The following is a 21,300-nucleotide window of genomic DNA, read 5'->3' on the forward strand; positions in this document are numbered from 1 at the left end:
AAGATCATCCCAAGACACAAGTTAACTGCTGAACTGACGGTCGCTGATAATCAGAAGGATTGTGGATATCTTTTGCCATCAGCTTTTCCGTACTGAAATAGCCAGTGAAAAATTTCCAATAATCTTAACTGTTATCCTTGCAAGTATAAAACATTATGAAGAGAAGTCAAAAACATATATATTTATATATATATATATATATATATATATATATATATATATATATATATATATATATATATATATATATATATCTTTTTTCTTTCATACTATTCGCCATTTCCCGCGTTAGTGAGGTAGCGTTAAGAACAAAGGACTGGACCTTGGAGGGAATATCCTCACCTGCCCCCTGTCTCTGTTCCTTCTTTTTCTTAAATATTTATATATATATATATATATATATATATATATATATATATATATATATATATATATATATATATATATATATATATATATATTTCTTTCTTTTCTTTCAAACTATTCGCCATTTCCCGCATTAGCAAGGTAGCGTTAAGAACAGAGGACTGGGCCTCTGAGGGAATATCCTCACCTGGCCCCCTTCTCTGTTCCTTCTTTTGGAAAATTAAAAAAAAACAAGAGGGGAGGATTTCCAGCCCCCCCGCTCCCTCCCCTTTTCGTCGCCTTCTACGACACGCAGGGAATACGTGGGATATATATATATATATATATATATATATATATATATATATATATATATATATATATATATATATATATATATATATATATGGGAAGTATTCTTTCACCCCTATCCCCAGGGATAATATACATATATATATACATATACACATACACACACATACACATACATACGCACATATACACACACACACACACATACATATATATACATATGAGAAATGTAAGAAACAATTTAGAAAACTGAAACTTCTAGCTTGAAATGAATGAAAAAAAAGAATGTCACATAATGGTTCAACCTCTGGCTATGGAAAAAAGGAAATGTATAATTTATTTACACAAACGTCAATAGCAGTTCTCATCAATTTAACCACTGTATCAATAAGCTTCAATGTCTAAGCTACATTTTTCTCCAATTTCACTATTTTCCTTCACATTTTCAATTGTGTCTGAAGGTTCTACTTCAAGAGTGATTGTTTTTCCAGTAAGGGTCTTCACATCTTGGTTACATCCACACACATTTAGGCACCCCACTCTGAGCCTTCGAGGAGGATGCTTTACTTGTGGTGCTGACTTCCCTCTTTAAATTTGATCGCCGTTTCCCGCGCAGTTCACTTTCTGTAGATGATGTGTATGTCTTGGTAGGAATGTAGATGCAGCTGTAGAGAATGCACGTGTCACTGTAGAGGATGCACGTGTCACTGTAGAGGTGGTTTGATCGAGTTAGTAATAATAGGGTAAGAGAGATGTGTGGTAATAAAAAGAGTGTGGTTGAGAGAGCAGAAGAGGGTGTTTTGAAATGGTTTGGTCACATGGAGAGAATGAGTGAGGAAAGATTGACCAAGAGGATACATGTGTCAGAGGTGGAGGGAACGAGAAGTGGGAGACCAAATTGGAGGTGGAAAGATGGAGTGAAAAAGATTTTGAGTGATCAGGGCCTGAACATGCAGGAGGGTGAAAGGCGTGCAAGGAATAGAGTGAATTGGAACGATGTGGTATACAGAGGTCGACGTGTTGTCAATAGATTGAACCAGGGCATGTGAAGTGTCTGGGGTAAACCATGGAAAGTTGTGTGGGGCCTGGATGTGGAAAAGGAGCTGTGGTTTCGGTGCATTACTACATGACAGCTAGAGACTGAGTGTGAACGAATGGGGCCTTTGTTGTCTTTCCTAGCGCTACCTCGCACACATGAGGGGGGAGGGTGTTGTTATTCCATGTGTGGCGGGGTGGCGATGGGAATGAATAAAGGCAGACAGTATGAATTATGTACATGGGTATATTCATATGTCTGTGTGTGTATATATATGTATACATTGAGATATATAGGCATGTATATGTGCTGTGTGTGGACGTGTATGTATATACATGTGTATGTGGGTGGGCTGGGCCATTCTTTCTTCTGTTTCCTTGCGCTACCTCGCTAACGCGGGAGACAGCGACAAAGCAAAATAGATAAATAAATATATATATATATATATATATATATAATATATATATATATATATATATATATATATATATATATATATATATATATATATATATATATATATATATATATATATATATATATATATATATAGGAAAGGATAACAATATTGCGCGTGATCAAGATACTCCTGAGTCCACGGGAAAGATGAAACACTATAAGTTCCCAAGTTCACTTTCGTGTAATAATCACATCAGGGGAGACACAAGAGAGAAATATAAGTCAGTTGATATACATTGAAGAGACGAAGCTAGGACGCCGTTTGGTAAACATATTTACCAAATGGTGTCCTATCTCCGTCTCTTCGATGTATATCAACTGATTTATATTTCTCTCTTGTGTCTCCCCTGATGATGTGATTATTACACGAAAGTGCACTTGGGAACTTATCGTGTTTCATTTACCCCATGGACTCAGGAATATATATATATATATATATATATATATATATATATATATATATCTTTTCATAAATCATATTTTGTCGCTGTCTCCCGCGTTAGCAAGGTAGCGCAAGGAAACAGACGAAAGGATGGCCCAACCCACCCACATACACATGTATATACATACACGTCCACACACACACATATACATACCTACTCATCTCAACGTATACAAATATATATATATACACACAAAGACATAAACATATATACACATGTACATAATTCATACTGTCTGCCCTTTTTCATTCCCGTCGCCAACCCCGCCAAACATGAAATAACAGCCCCCTCCCCCCTCATGTGTGCGAGGTAGCGCTAAGAAAGGACAACAAAGGCCACAGTCGTTCACACTCAGTCTCTACCTGCCATGTATAATGCACCGAAACCACAGCTCCTTTTCCACATCCAGGCCCCACAGAACTTTCCATGGTTTACCCCAGACGCCTCACATGCCCTGGTTCAATCCATTGACAGCACGTCGACCCCGGTATACCACATCGTTTCAATTCACTCTATTCCTTGCACGCCTTTCACCCTCCTGCATGTTCAGCCACCGATAACTCAAAATCTTTTTCACTCCATCTTTCAACCTCCAATTTGGTCTCCCATTTCTCCTCGTTCCCTCCACCTCTGACACATATATCCTCTTTGTCAATCTTTCTTAACTCATTCTCTCCATGTGACCAAACCAGTTCAAAACTCCCTCTTCTACTCTCTCAACCACACTGTTTTTATTACCACACATCTCTCTTACTCTTTCACACACACACACACACACACACACACACACACATATATATATCTATACATATATATATATATATATATATTTTATATATATATTTTATTATACTTTGTCGCTGTCTCCCGCGTTTGCGAGGTAGCGCAAGGAAACAGACGAAAGAAATGGCCCAACCCCCCCCCATACACATGTATATACATACGTCCACACACGCAAATATACATACCTACACAGCTTTCCATGGTTTACCCCAGACGCTTCACATGCCTTGATTCAATCCACTGACAGCACGTCAACCCCGGTATACCACATCGCTCCAATTCACTCTATTCCTTGCCCTCCTTTCACCCTCCTGCATGTTCAGGCCCCGATCACACAAAATCTTTTTCACTCCATCTTTCCACCTCCAATTTGGTCTCCCTCTTCTCCTCGTTCCCTCCACCTCCAACACATATATCCTCTTGGTCAATCTTTCCTCACTCATTCTCTCCATGTGCCCAAACCACTTCAAAACAACCTCTTCTGCTCTCTCAACCACGCTCTTTTTATTTCCACACATCTCTCTTACCCTTATGTTACTCACTCGATCAAACCACCTCACACCACACATTGTCCTCAAACATCTCATTTCCAGCACATCCATCCTCCTGCGCACAACTCTATCCATAGCCCACGCCTCGCAACCATACAACATTGTTGGAACCACTATTCCTTCAAACATACCCATTTTTGCTTTCCGAGATAATGTTCTCGACTTCCACACATTCTTCAAGGCCCCCAGAATTTTCCCCCCCTCCCCCACCCTATGATCCACTTCCGCTTCCATGGTTCCATCCGCTGCCAGATCCACTCCCAGATATCTAAAACACTTCACTTCCTCCAGTTTTTCTCCATTCAAACTTACCTCCCAATTGACTTGACCCTCAACCCTACTGTACCTAATAACCTTGCTCTTATTCACATTTACTCTTAACTTTCTTCTTCCACACACTTTACCAAACTCAGTCACCAGCTTCTGCAGTTTCTCACATGAATCAGCCACCAGCGCTGTATCATCAGCGAACAACAACTGACTCACTTCCCAAGCTCTCTCATCCCCAACAGACTTCATACTTGCCCCTCTTTCCAAAACTCTTGCATTTACCTCCCTAACAACCCCATCCATAAACAAATTAAACAACCATGGAGACATCACACACCCCTGCCGCAAACCTACATTCACTGAGAACCAATCACTTTCCTCTCTTCCTACACGTACACATGCCTTACATCCTCGATAAAAACTTTTCACTGCTTCTAACAACTTTCCTCCCACACCATATATTCTTAATACCTTCCACAGAGCATCTCTATCAACTCTATCATATGCCTTCTCCAGATCCATATTTGCTACATACAAATCGATTTGCTTTTCTAAGTATTTCTCACATACATTCTTCAAAGCAAACACCTGATCCACGCATCCTCTACCTGGGCATGACAAGAAAGATCATGAGAGGCAAGTGTTTTGGGAGCAGCTGAATGAGTGTGTTAGTGGTTTTGATGCACGAGACCAGGTTATAGTGATGGGTGATTTGATTGCAAAGGTGAGTAATGTGGCAGTTGAGGGAATAATTGGTATACATGGGGTGTTCAGTGTTGTAAATGGAAATGGTGAAGAGCTTGTAGATTTATGTGCTGAAAAAGGACTGATGATTGGAAATACCTGGTTTAAAAAGCGAGATATACATAAGTATACTTATGTAAGTAGGAGAGATGGCCAGAGAGCGTTATTGGATTACGTGTTAATTGACAGGCGCGCGAAAGAGAGACTTTTGGATGTTAATGTGCCGAGAGGTGCAACTGGAGGGATGTCTGATCATTATCTTGTGGAGGCTAAGGTGAAGATTTGTATGCGTTTTCAGAAAAGAAGAGTGAATGTTGGGGTGAAGAGGATGGTGAGAGTAAGTGAGCTTGGGAAGGAGACTTGTGTGAGGAAGTACCAGGAGAGACTGAGTACAGAATGGAAAAAGGTGAGAACAATGGAAGTAAGGGGAGTGGGGGAGGAATGGGATGTATTTAGGGAATCAGTGATGGATTGCGCAAAAGATGCTTGTGGCATGAGAAGAGTGGGAGGTGGGTTGATTAGAAAGGGTAGTGAGTGGTGGGATGAAGAAGTAAGATTATTAGTGAAAGAGAAGAGAGTGGCATTTGGACGATTTTTGCAGGGAAAAAATGCAATTGAGTGGGAGATGTATAAAAGAAAGAGACAGGAGGTCAAGAGAAAGGTGCAAGAGGTGAAAAAGAGGGCAAATGAGAGTTGGGGTGAGAGAGTATCATTAAATTTTAGGGAGAATAAAAAGATGTTCTGGAAGGAGGTAAATAAAGTGCGTAAGACAAGGGAGCAAATGGGAACTTCAGTGAAGGGCGCAAATGGGGAGGTGACAACAAGTAGTGGTGATGTGAGAAGGAGATGGAGTGAGTATTTTGAAGGTTTGTTGAATGTGTTTGATGATAGAGTGGCAGATATAGGGTGTTTTGGTCGAGGTGATGTGCAAAGTGAGAGGGTTAGGGAAAATTATTTGGTAAACGGAGAAGAGGTAGTAAAAGCTTTACGGAAGATGAAAGCCGGCAAGGCAGCAGGTTTGGATGGTATTGCAGTGGAATTTATTAAAAAAGGTGGTGACTGTATTATTGACTGTTTGGTAAGGTTATTTAATGTATGTATGACTCATGGTGAGGTGCCTGAGGATTGGCGGAATGCGTGCATTGTGCCATTGTACAAAGGCAAAGGGGATAAGAGTGAGTGCTCAAATTACAGAGGTATAAGTTTGTTGAGTATTCCTGGTAAATTATATGGGAGGGTATTGATTGAGAGGGTGAAGACATGTTTTTTTTTTTTTTTTTTTTTTCCAAAAGAAGGAACAGAGAAGGGGGCCAGGTGAGGATATTCCCTCAAAGGCCCAGTCCTCTGTTCTTAGCGCTACCTCGCTAATGCGGGAAATGGCGAATAGTATGAAAAAAAAAAAAAAAAATATATATATATATATATATATATATATATATATATATATATATATATATATATATATATATATATATATATATATATATATATATGTATATATATATATATATATCCCTGGGGACAGGGGAGAAAGAATGCTTCCCATGTATTCCCTGCATGTCGTAGAAGGCGAATAAAAGGGAAGAGAGCGGGGGCTCTCATTTTTAATTTTCCAAAAGAAGGAAGAGAGAAGTGGGCCAAGTGAGGATATTCCCTCAAAGGCTCAGTCCACTGTTCTTAACGCTACCTCGCTAACGCGGGAAATGGCGAATAGTTTAAAAAAAAAAAAAAGATATATATATATATATATATATATATATATATATATATATATATATATATATATATATATATATATATATATATATATATATGCGTATTCCCCGCATGTCGTAGAACCTGACTAAAGGAGACGAGAGTGAGGGGGGGTGGGCTGGAAACCCTCCCCTCCTTGTATTTTCAAATTCTAAAAAGGGAAACAGAAGTCAAGCGGGGAGCGCTCATCCTCCTCAAGGGCTCAGATTGGGTTGTCTGAATGTGTTAGGATGGAACCAAGATGAGAAGGAAGGAGAAATAGGTAGTATGTTTGAGGAAAGGAAGCTGAATGTTCTGGCTCTGAGTGAAACAAAGGTCAAGGGTAAAGGGGAAAAGTGGTTTGGGAAAGTCTTGGGAGTAAAGTCAGGGGTTGGTGAGAGGACAAGGGCTAAGGAAGGAATAGCGCTACTCCTGGAGCAGGAGTTGTGGGAGCATGTGAAAGAATATATGAAAATATAATCTAGGTTGATGTAGGTAGAACAGAAAGTGGATAGAGAGAGATGGGTGATTATTGGTGCATATGCACCTAATCATGAGAAGAAAGATCATGAGAGGCAAGTGTTTTGGGTGCAGCTGAGAGAGTGTGTCAGCAGCTTTGATGCACGAGACCAGGTATTAGTGATGGGTACTTTAAATGTGAAGGTGATTCATGTGGCAGTTGAGGGAATAATTGGGATACATGGGATATGCAGTGTTGTGAATAGGAATGGTGAAGAGCTTGTGGATTTGTGTGCTGAAAAAAGACTGGTTATTGGGAATACCTTGTTTAAAAAGAGAGAGATATATGATTATACGTATGAGAGTAGGAAAGACAGTCAAAGGGCATCATTGGTTTACATATGAATTGATAGGCTTGTGAAAGAGAACTGGAGGATGTCTAATCACTATCTTGTGGAGGTGAAGGTGAAAATTTGTAGAGGTTTTCAAAAAAGAAGGGAGAATGTTGAGAAGAGAGTGGTGAAAGCAAGTGAGTTTGGAAAGGAGACTTGTGTGAGGAAGTGCCAGAAGAGAGTGAGTGTAGAATGGCAAAAGATGAGAGCAAATGACATGAGGGGAGTGGGGGAGTAATAGGATGTATTTAGAGACGCAATGATGGCTTGTGCAAAAGATGCACGTGGGAGGTGGGCAGATTAAAAAGGGTAGTGAGTGGTGGGTGAAGAAGTAAGGTTGTTAGTGAAAGAGAAAAGAGAGGAGTTTGGACGATACTTGCAAGGAAGAAGTGCAAATGAATTGGAGATGTATGAAAGAAAGCGGCAGGAGGTCAAGAGAACGGTGCAATTGATGAAAAAGAAGGCAAATGAGAGTTGGGGTGAGTGTCATTAAACTTTAGGGAGGATAGAAATATGTTTTGGAAAGAGGTAAATAACGTGCGTAAGACAAGAGAACAAATAGGAATATCGGTGAAGGGGAAGTGGGGAAGTAATAACAGGTAGTGATGAAATGAGAAGTAGGTGGAGTGAGTATTATGAAGGTTTATTGAATGTGTTTGATGATAGCGTAGCAGATATAGGGTGTTTTGGATGGGGTGGTGAGCGAAGTGAGAGGGTTAGGGAGAATGGTTTGGTTAAGAGAGAAGAGGTAGTGGAAGCATTGCGGAAGATGAAATACGGCAAGGCGGCAGGTTCGGATGGTATTGCAGTAGAATTTATTAAAAAAAGGGGGCGACTGTGTTGTTGATTGGTTGGTAAGGATATTCATTGTATGTATGAATCATGGTGAAGCGCCTGAGGATTGGTGAAATGCATACATATTACCTTTTTACTAAGACGAAAGGGATAAAGGTGAATGTTCAAACCACAGATGCATAAGTTCGCTGAGTATTCCTGGGAAATTGTATGAGAGGGTATTGATTGAGAGGGTGAAGATATGTACAAACCATCAATGTGGGGAAGAGCAGTGTGGTTTCAGAAGTGGTAGAGGATGTGTGGATCAGGTGTTTGCTTTGAAGAATGTGTGTGAGAAATGCTTAGAAAAACAGATGGATTTGTAAATCGCATTTATGGATCTGGAGAAGGCATATGATAGGGTTGATGGAGATGCTTTGTGAAGGTTTAAGAATATATGGTGTGGGAGGTAAGTGCTTGAAGCAGTGGAAAGTTTTTACCAAGGATGTAAGGCATGTGTACGAGTAGGAAGAGAGGAAAGTAATTGGTTCCCAGTGAATGTCGGTCTGCAGCAGGGGTGTGTGATGTCCCCATGTTTTTTTTTTAATGTGGATGAAGTGGTTAGGGAGGTAAATGCTGGAGTTTTGGAGAGATGGGTAAGTATGCAGTCTGTTGGGGATGAGAGGGCCTGGGAAGTGAGTCAGTTGTTATTCGCAGATGATATAGCTCTAGAGGCTGATTCGAGTGAGAAACTGCAGAAGTTGGTGACTGAGTTTGGAAAAGTGTGTGAAAGGAGGAAGTTGAGAGTAAATGTGAATAAGAGCAAGGTTATTAGGTTCAGTAAGGTTGAGGGACGAGTTAATTGGGATGTGAGTTTAAGTGGACAAAAATTCAAGGAAGTGAAGTGTTTTAGATACCTGGGAGTGGACTTTGCAGCGAATGGGACTATGGAAGCGGAAGTGAGTCACAGGGCTGGGGGAGGGGACGAAGGTCTGGGAGCCTTGAAGAATGTGTGGAAGGAGAGAACGCTATCTCGGAGAGCAAAAATGGGTATGTTTGAAGGAATAGTAGTTTCAACAATGTTATATGGTTGCGAGGCATGGGCTATAGATAGAGTTGTTCAGAGGAGGGTAGATGTGTTGGAAATGAAATCTTTGAGGACAATTTGTTTTGCGAGGTGGTTTGATCGAGTAAGTAATGAAAGGGTAAGAGAGATGTGTGGAAATAAAAAGAGTGTGGTTGAGAGAGCAGAAGAGGGTGTGTTGAAATGGTCTGGACATATGAAGAGAATGAGTGAGGAAAGATTGACTTAGAGGATATATGTGTCAGAGGTGCAGGGAACAAAGAGAGGCGGGAGACCAAATTGGAGGTGGAGGGATGGAGTGAAAAAAAAAATTGAGCGATCAGGGCCTGAACATATAAGAGGATGAGAAGCGTGCAAGGAATAGAGTGAATTGGAACGATGTGGTATACCGGGGTCCAAGTGCTGTCAATGGACTGAACCAGGGCATGTGGAACGACTGTGAGAAACCATGGAAAGGTCTTTGGGACCTGAAAGTTAACAGGGAGCTGTGGCTTCCGTGCATTACTTATTACAGCTACAGACTGAGTGTGAGCGAATGTAGCCTTTTTTGTCTGTTTTCCTGGCCTACCTCGTTGAAGCAGGGGGTAGCGATGCTGTTTCCTGTGGGGCGGGGTACCGCCAGGAATGGAAGAAGGCAAGCAAGTATGAATATGTACGTGTTTATATGTGTATATGTCTGTGTGTGTGTATGTATATGTACATATGTATGAGTATATGTTGATATGTACATGTATACGTAAGTATATGTGCGTGTATGGGCGTTTATGTATAAATATGTATATATGAGTGTATGGGCCAATCTTCGTCTGTTTCCTGGCACCCCCTCAAGTATCTTTATAATAATGATAATGATAATAATAATAGTAATAATAATGATAATAATAATAATGATAATAATAATAATAATAATAATAATAATAATAATAATAATAATAATAATAATAATAATAATAATAATAATAATGATAATAATAATGATAATAATAATAATAATAATAATAATAATAATAATAATAATAATACAGCGCTGGTGGCGGATTCATGTGAGAAACTGCAGAAGCTGGTGACGGAGTTTGGTAAAGTGTGTGGAAGAAGAAAGTTAAGAGTAAATGTGAATAAGAGCAAGGTTATTAGGTACAGTAGGGTTGAGGGTCAAGTCAATTGGGAGGTGAGTTTGAATGGAGAAAAACTGGAGGAAGTGAAGTGTTTTAGATATCTGGGAGTGGATCTGTCAGCGGATGGAACCATGGAAGCGGAAGTGGATCATAGGGTGGGGGAGGGGGCGAAAATTTTGGGAGCCTTGAAAAATGTGTGGAAGTCGAGAACATTATCCCGGAAAGCAAAAATGGGTATGTTTGAAGGAATAGTGGTTCCAACAATGTTGTATGGTTGCGAGGCGTGGGCTATGGATAGAGTTGTGCGGAGGAGGATGGATGAGCTGGAAATGAGATGTTTGAGGACAATGTGTGGTGTGAGGTGGTTTGATCGAGTAAGTAACGTAAGGGTAAGAGAGATGTGTGGAAATAAAAAGAGCGTGGTTGAGAGAGCAGAAGAGGGTGTTTTGAAGTGGTTTGGGCACATGGAGAGAATGAGTGAGGAAAGATTGACCAAGAGGATATATGTGTCGGAGGTGGAGGGAACGAGGAGAAGAGGGAGACCAAATTGGAGGTGGAAAGATGGAGTGAAAAAGATTTTGTGTGATCGGGGCCTGAACATGCAGGAGGGTGAAAGGAGGGCAAGGAATAGAGTGAATTGGAGCGATGTGGTATACAGGGGTTGACGTGCTGTCAGTGGATTGAATCAAGGCATGTGAAGCGTCCGGGGTAAACCATGGAAAGCTGTGTAGGTATGTATATTTGCGTGTGTGGACGTGTGTATGTACATGTGTATGGGGGGGGTTGGGCCACTTCTTTCGTCTGTTTCCTTGCGCTACCTCGCAAACGCGGGAGACAGCGACAAAGTATAAAAAAAAAAAAAAAAAAAAAAAAAAATAATAATAATAATAATAATAATAATGATAATAATATTAATGATAATAATAATAGTAATAGTAATAATGATAAAGATAATAATGATAATTATAATAATAATGCTAATAATATCTAACAAAAATAATGATAGTAATTTCATATATATATATATATATATATATATATATATATATATATATATATATATATATATATATATATATATATATATATATATATATATATATATCATTATTATTATTATTATTATTTTGCTTTGTCGCTGTCTCCCGCGCCTGAGAGGTAGCGCAAGGAAACAGACGAAAGAAATGGCCCAACCCACCCCCACACACATGCACACACACACACGTCCACACACGCAAACATACACACCCACACATCCCAACGTACAGACATATATACACACACAGACACACACATATACACACATGCACACAATTCACACTGTCTGCCCCTACTCACCCCCATCGGCACCCCCGCCACACACGGAATAACATCCCCCTTCCCCATCATGTGCGCGAGGCAGCGCCAGGAAAAGACAACAAAGGCCCCATTCGCTCACATTCAGCCTCCAGCTGTCATGCAATAATGCCCGAAACCACAGCTCCCTTTCCACATCCAGGCCCCACAGAACTTTCCATGGTCTACCCCAGACGCTTCACATGCCCTTCACATGATATATATATATATATATATATATATATATATATATATATATATATATATATATATATATATATATATATATATATATATATATATATATATATATATATATATATTTTATCCCTGGGGATAGGGGATTAAGAATACTTCCCACGTATTCCCTGCGTGTCGTAGAAGGCGACTAAAAGGGGAGGGAGCGGGGGGCTGGAAATCCTCCCCTCTCGTTTTTTTTTTTAATTTTCCAAAAGAAGGAACAGAGGGGGCTAGGTGAGGATATTCCAAAAAAGGCCCAGTCCTCTGTTCTTAACGCTACCTCGTTAACGCGGGAAATGGCGAATAGTTTAGAAAAAAAAAAAAAAAAATATATATATATATATATATATATATATATATATATATATATATATATATATATATATATATATATATATATATATATATATATATATATTTATATATTATATATATATATACATATATATATATATATATATATATATATATATATATATATATATATATATATATATATATATATATATGAGTATGTTTGAAGGAATACTAGTTCCAACAATGTTGTATGGTTGCGAGGCGTGGGCTATGGATAGAGTTGTGCGCAGGAGGATGGATGTGCTGGAAATGAGATGTTTGAGGACAATGTGTGGTGTGAGGTGGTTTGATCGAGTAAGTAACGTAAGGGTAAGAGAGATGTGTGGAAATAAAAAGAGCGTGGTTGAGAGAGCAGAAGAGGGTGTTTTGAAATGGTTTGGGCACATGGAGAGAATGAGTGAGGAAAGATTGACCAAGAGGATATATGTGTCGGAGGTGGAGGGAACGAGAAGAGGGAGACCAAATTGGAGGTGGAAAGATGGAGTGAAAAAGATTTTGTGTGATCGGGGCCTGAACATGCAGGAGGGTGAAAGGAGGGCAAGGAATAGAGTGAATTGGAGCGATGTGGTATACCGGGGTTGACGTGCTGTCAGTGGATTAAACCGGGGCATGTGAAGCGTCTGGGGTAAACCATAGAAAGCTGTGTAGGTATGTATATTTTGCGTGTGTGGATGTATGTATATACATGTGTATGGGGTGGGTTGGGCCATTTCTTTCGTCTGTTTCCTTGCGCTACCTCGCAAACGCGGGAGACAGCGACAAAGAAAAAAAAAAAAAAAAAAAATATATATATATATATATATATATATATATATATATATATATATATATATATATGTATATATGAGAGAGAGAGAGAGAGAGAGAGAGAGAGAGAGAGAGAGAGAGAGAGAGAGAGAGAGAGAGAGAGAGTTTTTCCCCAACTTGTCCAGTTCAAGCAACAACTGGAAAATGGTATCATCGGACGCAAGGAAAAGGCTTTACCACAGGACTTGTTATATTTCCCTTAACCTGTGATAGAGTCTCTATAATTGTACGTATTATAGCAACATATGATTGAAAATTATACGTCATAACCGTGTGTCCGACTGGCCCAGAGGTAGTGGGGCGCCTCGCCTTGCCAAATATTCCCGAGTGTACAAACTCTTTCCTAGTGTCACTTTTGCCGCAATGCGTGATGTTCACCAGAGCGACTGTGAGTTATGAGTTATGAGAGAAGGGACGGAGGTCTGCTGTGGCAGATGCGAGGATGTGTAGTGAGGGATATATGAGGGAATGAGGCAGTGAGGTGATGAGAGACGAGAGATAGTGCCGCACCACTACCAATCATCGACCAGACTCTATATCACACGGGGACCTACAACGACTGTACTAGTCACAATGGTGTTGGTTGTTCCAGTCCCAAAAATTACGAGAACTCTAGTAACACCATCACCCTAGTCACACCACTAGCCCCACAACACCATCACCCTAGTCACACCACTAGCTCCACAACACCATCACCCTAGTCACACCACTAGCCCCACAACACCATCACCCTAGTCACACCACTAGCTCCACAACACCATCACCCTAGTCACACCACTAGCCCCACAACACCATCACCCTAGTCACACCACTAGCTCCACAACACCATCACCCTAGTCACACCACTAGCTCCACAACACCATCACCCTAGTCACACCACTAGCTCCACAACACCATCACCCTAGTCACACCACTAGCCCCACAACACCATCACCCTAGTCACACCACTAGCCCCACAACAGCATTACCCTAGTCACACCACTAGCCCCACAACACCATCACCCTAGTCACACCACTAGCTCCACAACACCATCACCCTAGTCACACCACTAGCTCCACAACACCATCACCCTAGTCACACCACTAGCTCCACAACACCATCACCCTAGTCACACCACTAGCTCCACAACAGCATCACCCTAGTCACACCACTAGCCCCAAAACACCATCACCCTAGTCACACCACTAGCCCCACAACACCATCACCCTAGTTACACCAATAGCCCCACATCACCATCATCCTAGCCACATCACTAGATCCAGAACACTACCGCCCTAGCCACACAACTAGCCTCAAAACACCATCACCCTAGTCAAACCACTAGCCTCACAACACCATCACCCTAGCCACACCTCTAGCTTCACAACACCATCACCCTGGCCACACCTCTAGCTTCACAACACCATCACCCTAACCACATCACTAGCCTCACAACACAATCATTCTAGCCCTACAACACTATCACCTTAGCCACACAGTTAGCCTCACAATACCATCACCCTTACCACACCACTAGCCCAAAAACATCATAACAATAGCCACACCATCAGCCTCACAATACCATCACCCTATTCACCCCACCAGCATTACAACATAATCATAATACTGACGCCACTATCGTCACAACACCACCATGCTAGTCACAGTCTCCACAACAGCAGCCGGCCCCACTCCTCGCCTTTAACTTCCTCAACTTCCAACTACAAAGGCATCATGTTCTCATCACAACAGCCTCATTAGGCTCTACAACAACAACCCCACCTAGATCACAACCAATTCACCTTACCACCACCACCCCTACCCCACAACATCCCACCTGACCCACCACAACAACACCAGCTACCCACCACCACAACAGCCCACCAACGCCACCACAACAACAGCCACCCACCTGACCCACCACAACAGTTCCCTGTCTTGGCCACGCGCCACAGCAAATTGTCCCCAATAAACATCAAGTTCGGCCAACCCAAGATCATCCATTTCTCATGGGCGATGCGCATTTGACATCGCCTGTGTCGCTCTGGAGATAACATCTCCGGCCATACGGAAATGACCGGGCGGCCCACACTTCCTCTCTCTCTCTCTCTCTCTCTCTCTCTCTCTCTCTCTCTCTCTCTCTCTCTCTCTCTCTCTCTCTCTCTCTCTCTCTCTCTCTCTCTCTCTCTCTCTCTCTCTCTCTCTCTCTCTCTCTCAGCTACAGGAAGGGATAGGGAAAGAGAGAGAGGCGCTGGGAGGAGTAGGCTGGAGCGAAAGGATTGAGAGTTAATCACAGTGATGAGATGAGGACATCGTGTGTTCCATGAAAGTGCGCGTTCATATGTACTACAGTCGATATAGGTATGTAGATGATGTTCTTTGTGTTTGGCCAACAAATGAAAACTTACAAACATTTCTCCCCTTACTTAAGAATTTAGTACCTTCCATCAAATTTACTGTAGAAAATGAAAATAACGGTATGTTACCACTTTTAGATTGCATGATCCATAGACAAGGAAACAAATTTAAGTTCAGCTTATACAGAAAACCTACCAATGTATGCTCATATATCCATTATTACTCATCTTAACATGACAAGGTTGAATTATCATTTCAATCTATGTTCCTTAGGGCATTATGTATTTGCAGTCCAGAGTTTATTGATGATGAGTTTGAGAGAAAATATTCTATTGGATCTAAGTTAAAGTACCCTCGATCTTTCATTGATAAATCCCTTAGGCTAGCAATCATTTTATAGAGTTGAACCCAAACCCCCCACTGACACCAAGAATCTTTTAGTTCCCCCTTTTGATAATAATTTCACTTTACTTCCAATGTTGCTTAAATCCTTTAATGTAAATGTTGCCTTCAGCAACAATAATACTATAAAAAATATTTTAATCAGAAACTCACCAGAAAATTCTCCTGGATGCATCTATGAATTACCATGTAGAAATTGTAAAATATTTTATGTTGGGGAGAGTGATAAGGATCTTTCTGTTATACCTCAGCAACATAGATATGGTATAAGAACAGGACAAATATCACATACTTTGTTTTATCACGTTAAAAACTACGATCATTGCATTGACTGTAGTAATGCCATCTCAGTAGTTAACTCTAACTATAGTGCCAAGAGAAATATCATGAATGTTCTATCACTAAACACACAAAGAATTATAACCATAATATTAGTGAAGGTCTATACAAATTGGATCGCTTTATTTTTGATAAAATTTGTAAACAATTCTCCTTCTTGTTCACATAAGTTTATGATACGCTCATTGTCTGTCTTGGACAATCACTTGTTTACCAAATGGCGTCCTAGCTACGTCTCTTCGTTGTGTATCAACTGATTTATATTTCTTTCTTGTATCTCACCTGATGATGTGATTATTACACGAAAGTGCACTTGGGAACTTATCGTGTTTCATTTTCCCCGTGGAGTCATCGGAATATACTTGACCACGCGCAAAATTGTGATACCTTCCAATATATGCATATATATATATATATATATATATATATATATATATATATATATATATATATATATATATATATATATATATATATATATATATATATATATATATATATATCCCCTATCCCTAGAGATAGAGAAGAAACAATACTTCCCACGCATTCCTCGCGTGTCGTAGAAGGCGACTAAAGGGGACGGGAGCGGGGGCTAGAAACCCTCCCTTCCTTGTATTTTGACTTTCTAAAAGGGGAAACAGAAGAAAGAGTCACGCGGGGAGTGCTCATCCTCCTCGAAGGCTCATATTGGGATGTCTAAATGTGTGTCGATGGAACCAAGATGAGAAAAAAGGAGAGATAGGTAGTATGTTTGAGGAAAGGAACCTGGATGTTTTGGCTCTGAGTGAAACGAAGCTCAAGGGTAAAGGGGAAGAGTGGTTTAGGTATGTCTTGGGAGTAAAGTCAGGGGTTAGTGAAAAGACAAGAGCAAGGGAAGGAGTAGCACTACTCCTGAAACAGGAGTGGTGGCAGTATGTGATAGAGTGTAAGAAAGTAAACTCTAGATTGATATGGGTAAAACTGAAAGTGGATGGAGAGAGATGGGTGATTGTTGGTGCGTATGCACCTGGGCATGAGAAGAAAAATCATGAGAGGCAAGTGTTTTGGGAGCAGCTGAATGAGTGTGTTTGTGATTTTGATGCACGAGACCGGGTTATAGTGATGGGTGATTTGAATGCAAAGGTGAGTAATGTGGCAGTTGAGGGAATGATTGGTATATATGGGGTGTTCAGTGTTGTAAGTGGATAATAGTGAAGAGCTTGTAGATTTATGTGCTGAAAAAGGACTAGTGATTGAGAATACCTGGTTTAAAAAGCGAGATATGCATAAGTATACGTATGTAAATAGGAGAGATGGCCAGAGAGCGTTATTGGATTACGTGTTAATTGATAGGCGCGCGAAAGAGAGACTTTTGGATGTTAATGTGCTGAGAGGTGCAACTGGAGGGATGTCTGATCATTATCTTGTGGAGGCGAAGGTGAAGAATTGTAGAGGTTTTCAGAAAAAAGAGAGATAATGTTGGGGTGAAGAGAGTGGTGAGAGTAAGTGAGCTTGGGAAGGAGACTTGTGTGAGGAAGTACCAGGAGAGACTGAGTACAGAATAAAAAAAAGGTGAGAACAAAGGAGGTAAGGGGAGTGGGGGAGGAATGGGATGTATTTAGGGAAGCAGTGATGGCTTGCACAAAAGATGCTTTTGGCATGAGAAGTGTGGGAAGTGGGCAGATTAGAAAGGGTAGTGAGTGGTGGGATGAAGAAGTAAGATTATTAGTGAAAGAGAAGAGAGAGGCATTTGGACGATTTTTGCAGGGAAATCATGCAAATGAGTGGGAGATGAATAAAAGAAAGAGGCAGGAGGTCAAGAGAAAGGTGCAAGAGGTGAAAAAGAGGGCAAATGAGAGATGGGGTGAGAGAATATCATTAAATTTTAGGGAGAATAAAAGGATGTTTTGGAAGAAGGTAAATAAAGTGCGTAAGACAAGGGAACAAATGGGAACTTCAGTGAAGGGGGCTAATGGGAAAGTGATAACAAGTAGTGGTGATGTGAGAAGGAGATGGAGTGAGTATTTTGAAGGTTTGTTGAATGTGTTTGAGGATAGAGTGGCAGATATAGGGTATTTTGGTCGAGGTGGTGTGCAAAGTGAGAGGGTTAGGGAGGATGATTTGGTAAACAGAGAGGAGGTAGTAAAAGCTTTGCGAAAGATGAAAGCCGGCAAGGCAGCGGGTTTGGATGGCATTGCAGTAGAATCAATTAAGAACGGGGTTACTGTATTGCTGAATGGTTGGTAAGGTTATTTAATGTATATATGATTCATGGTGAGGTGCCTGAGGATTTTCGGAATGCTTGCATAGTGCCATTGTACAAAGGCAAAGAGGATAAGAGTAAGTGCTCAAATTACAGAGGTATAAGTTTGTTAAGTATTTCTGGGGAATTATATGGGAGGGTATTGATTGAGAGGGTGAAGGCATGTACAGAGCATCAGACTGGGGAAGAGCAGTGTGGTTTCAGAAGTGGTAGAGGATGTGTGGATCAGGTGTTCGCTTTGAAGAATGTATGTGAGTAATACTTAGAAAAGCAAATGGATTTGTATGTAGCATTTATGGATCTGGAGAAGGCATATGATAGAGTTGATAGAGATGCTCGGTGGAGAGTATTAAGAATATATGGTGTTGGAGGCAAGTTGTTAGAAGCAGTGAAAAGTTTTATCGAGGATGTAAGGCAGGTGTACGTGTAGGAAAAGAGGAATGTGATTGGTTCTCAGTGAATGTAGGTCTGCGGCAGGGGTGTGTGATGTCTCCATGGTTGTTTAATTTGTTTATGGATGGGGTTGTTAGGGAGATGAATGCGAGGGTTTTGGAAAGAGGGGCAAGTATGCAGTCTGTTGTGGATGAGAGAGCTGGTGGCTGATTCATGTGAGAAACTGCAGAAGCTGGTAAATGAGATTCCTAAAGTGTGTAAAAGAAGAAAGTTGAGAGCAAATGTGAATTAGGGCAAGGTTATTAGGTACAGTAGGGTTGAGGGTCAAGTCAACTGGGAGGTAAGTTTGAATGGAGACAAACTGGAGGAAGTGAATTGTTTTAGATATCTGGGAGTGGATTTGACAGCGGATGGAACCATGGAAGCGGAAGTGAATCATAGGGTGGGGGAGGGGGCGAAAGTTCTGGGAGCGTTGAAGAATGTGTGGAAGTCGAGAACATTACCTCGGAAAGCAAAAATGGGTATGTTTGAAGGAATAGTGGCTCCAACAATGTTATATGGTTGCGAGGCATGGGCTATGGATAGAGTTGTGCGGAGGAGGGTGGATGTGCTGGAAATGAGATGTATGAGGACAATATGTGGTGTGAGATGGTTTGATCGAGTAAGTAATAATAGGGTAAGAGAGATGTGCGGTAATAAAAAGAGTGTGGTTGAGAGAGCAGAAGAGGGTGTTTTGAAATGGTTTGGTCACATGGAGAGAATGAGTGAGGAAAGATTGACCAAGAGGATATATGTGTCAGAGGTGGAGGGAACGAGGAGAAGTGGGAGACCAAATTGGAGGTGGAAAGATGGAGTGAAAAAGATTTTTTGTGACCGGGGCCTGAACATGCAGGAGGGTGAAAGGAGTGCAAGGAATAGAGTGATTGGAACGATGTGGTATACCGGGGTCGTCGTGCTGTCAATGATTTGAACCAGGGCATGTGAAGCGTCTGGGGTAAACCATTGAAAGTTCTGTGGAGCCTGGATGTGGAAAGGGAGCTGTGGTTTCGGTGCATTATTACATGACAGCTAGAGACTGAGTGTGAACGAATGGGGCCTTTGTTGTCTTCCTAGCGCTACCTAGCGCACATGAGGGGGGAGGGGTTGTTATTTCATGTGTGGCAGTGTGGCGATGGAAATGAATAAAGGCAGACAGTATGAATTATGTACATTTGTATGTATATATATGTCTCTGTGTGTATATATATGTATACGTTGAGATGTATAGGTATATACATTTGCGTGTGTGGACGTGTATGTATATACATGTGTATGTGGGTGGGTTGGGCCATTCTTTCGTCTGTCTCCTTGCGCTACCTCACTAACGCGGGAGACAGCGACAAAGAAAAATAATAATGATAAAATATATATATATATATATATATATATATATATATATATATATATATATATATATATATATATATATATATATATATATATATATATATATATATATATATATATATATATATATATATATATATATACATATAACGCTGTTACTGTTTATCACCCTGCACAAGACTATATCATCGCCAGCGGATGATAAACAGTAACAGCGTTATTGAGGACATTCTCGCCCTCTAAGGGAGCCCACCTCACCCTGCTCTCGCTTCCAGCGCAGACTTAAAGATGCAGGAGCCTCATTCAAGGGATCCTGGAGTTACATGATTATAATTGTAAAGATAACAGTAATGATAGTAACACGCCCCTCCACCACGGATCGTCCGTCGTCACCACCATCTCCTTGTACCAATCAGAGCTCGTGCAAACGGACATAAGGACAGTCCTATACCTACCATTGTGAACATCAACAATCCATGAGTAAATGCACAGCTATGCAAGTGAACTGCTAAGTTTCATGTTAGCTAGGCTGTGTGGTATGTCACCTGCAGTATTATTCATCACAATGTTCAGTCAACCTCATGATGTATAAACCATACCATTTACTCTGTAAACATATCTATACATCCGCCACCCAGCCTATCTACGCGTACCTCCTCACACATGTGATAACCCAAAGTGTGGAAATATCCGGCTCACACTAATCTTAAGCTCTTGTATGGTTAGCTTAACTAGTAACTATCATACTAGTCATATTCAGCTGAATGGCTGCCTAAGTCCAATAAATCGTTATTCATTTATCTATTACACACACACACACACACACACACACACACACACACAGAAACAGACAGAGAGACAGACACAAACACCGAGACGTGGCGGGAGGCTTGAAACTCATGTAGCCAGGCGTTGCCAAGAGAAGGAGACCTGAGCATAACGTTGCTGGAAATGGACAAT

Source organism: Panulirus ornatus, chromosome 66 (genome assembly GCF_036320965.1).
Source record: "Panulirus ornatus isolate Po-2019 chromosome 66, ASM3632096v1, whole genome shotgun sequence".
NCBI classification, from domain to species: Eukaryota; Metazoa; Arthropoda; class Malacostraca; order Decapoda; family Palinuridae; genus Panulirus; species Panulirus ornatus.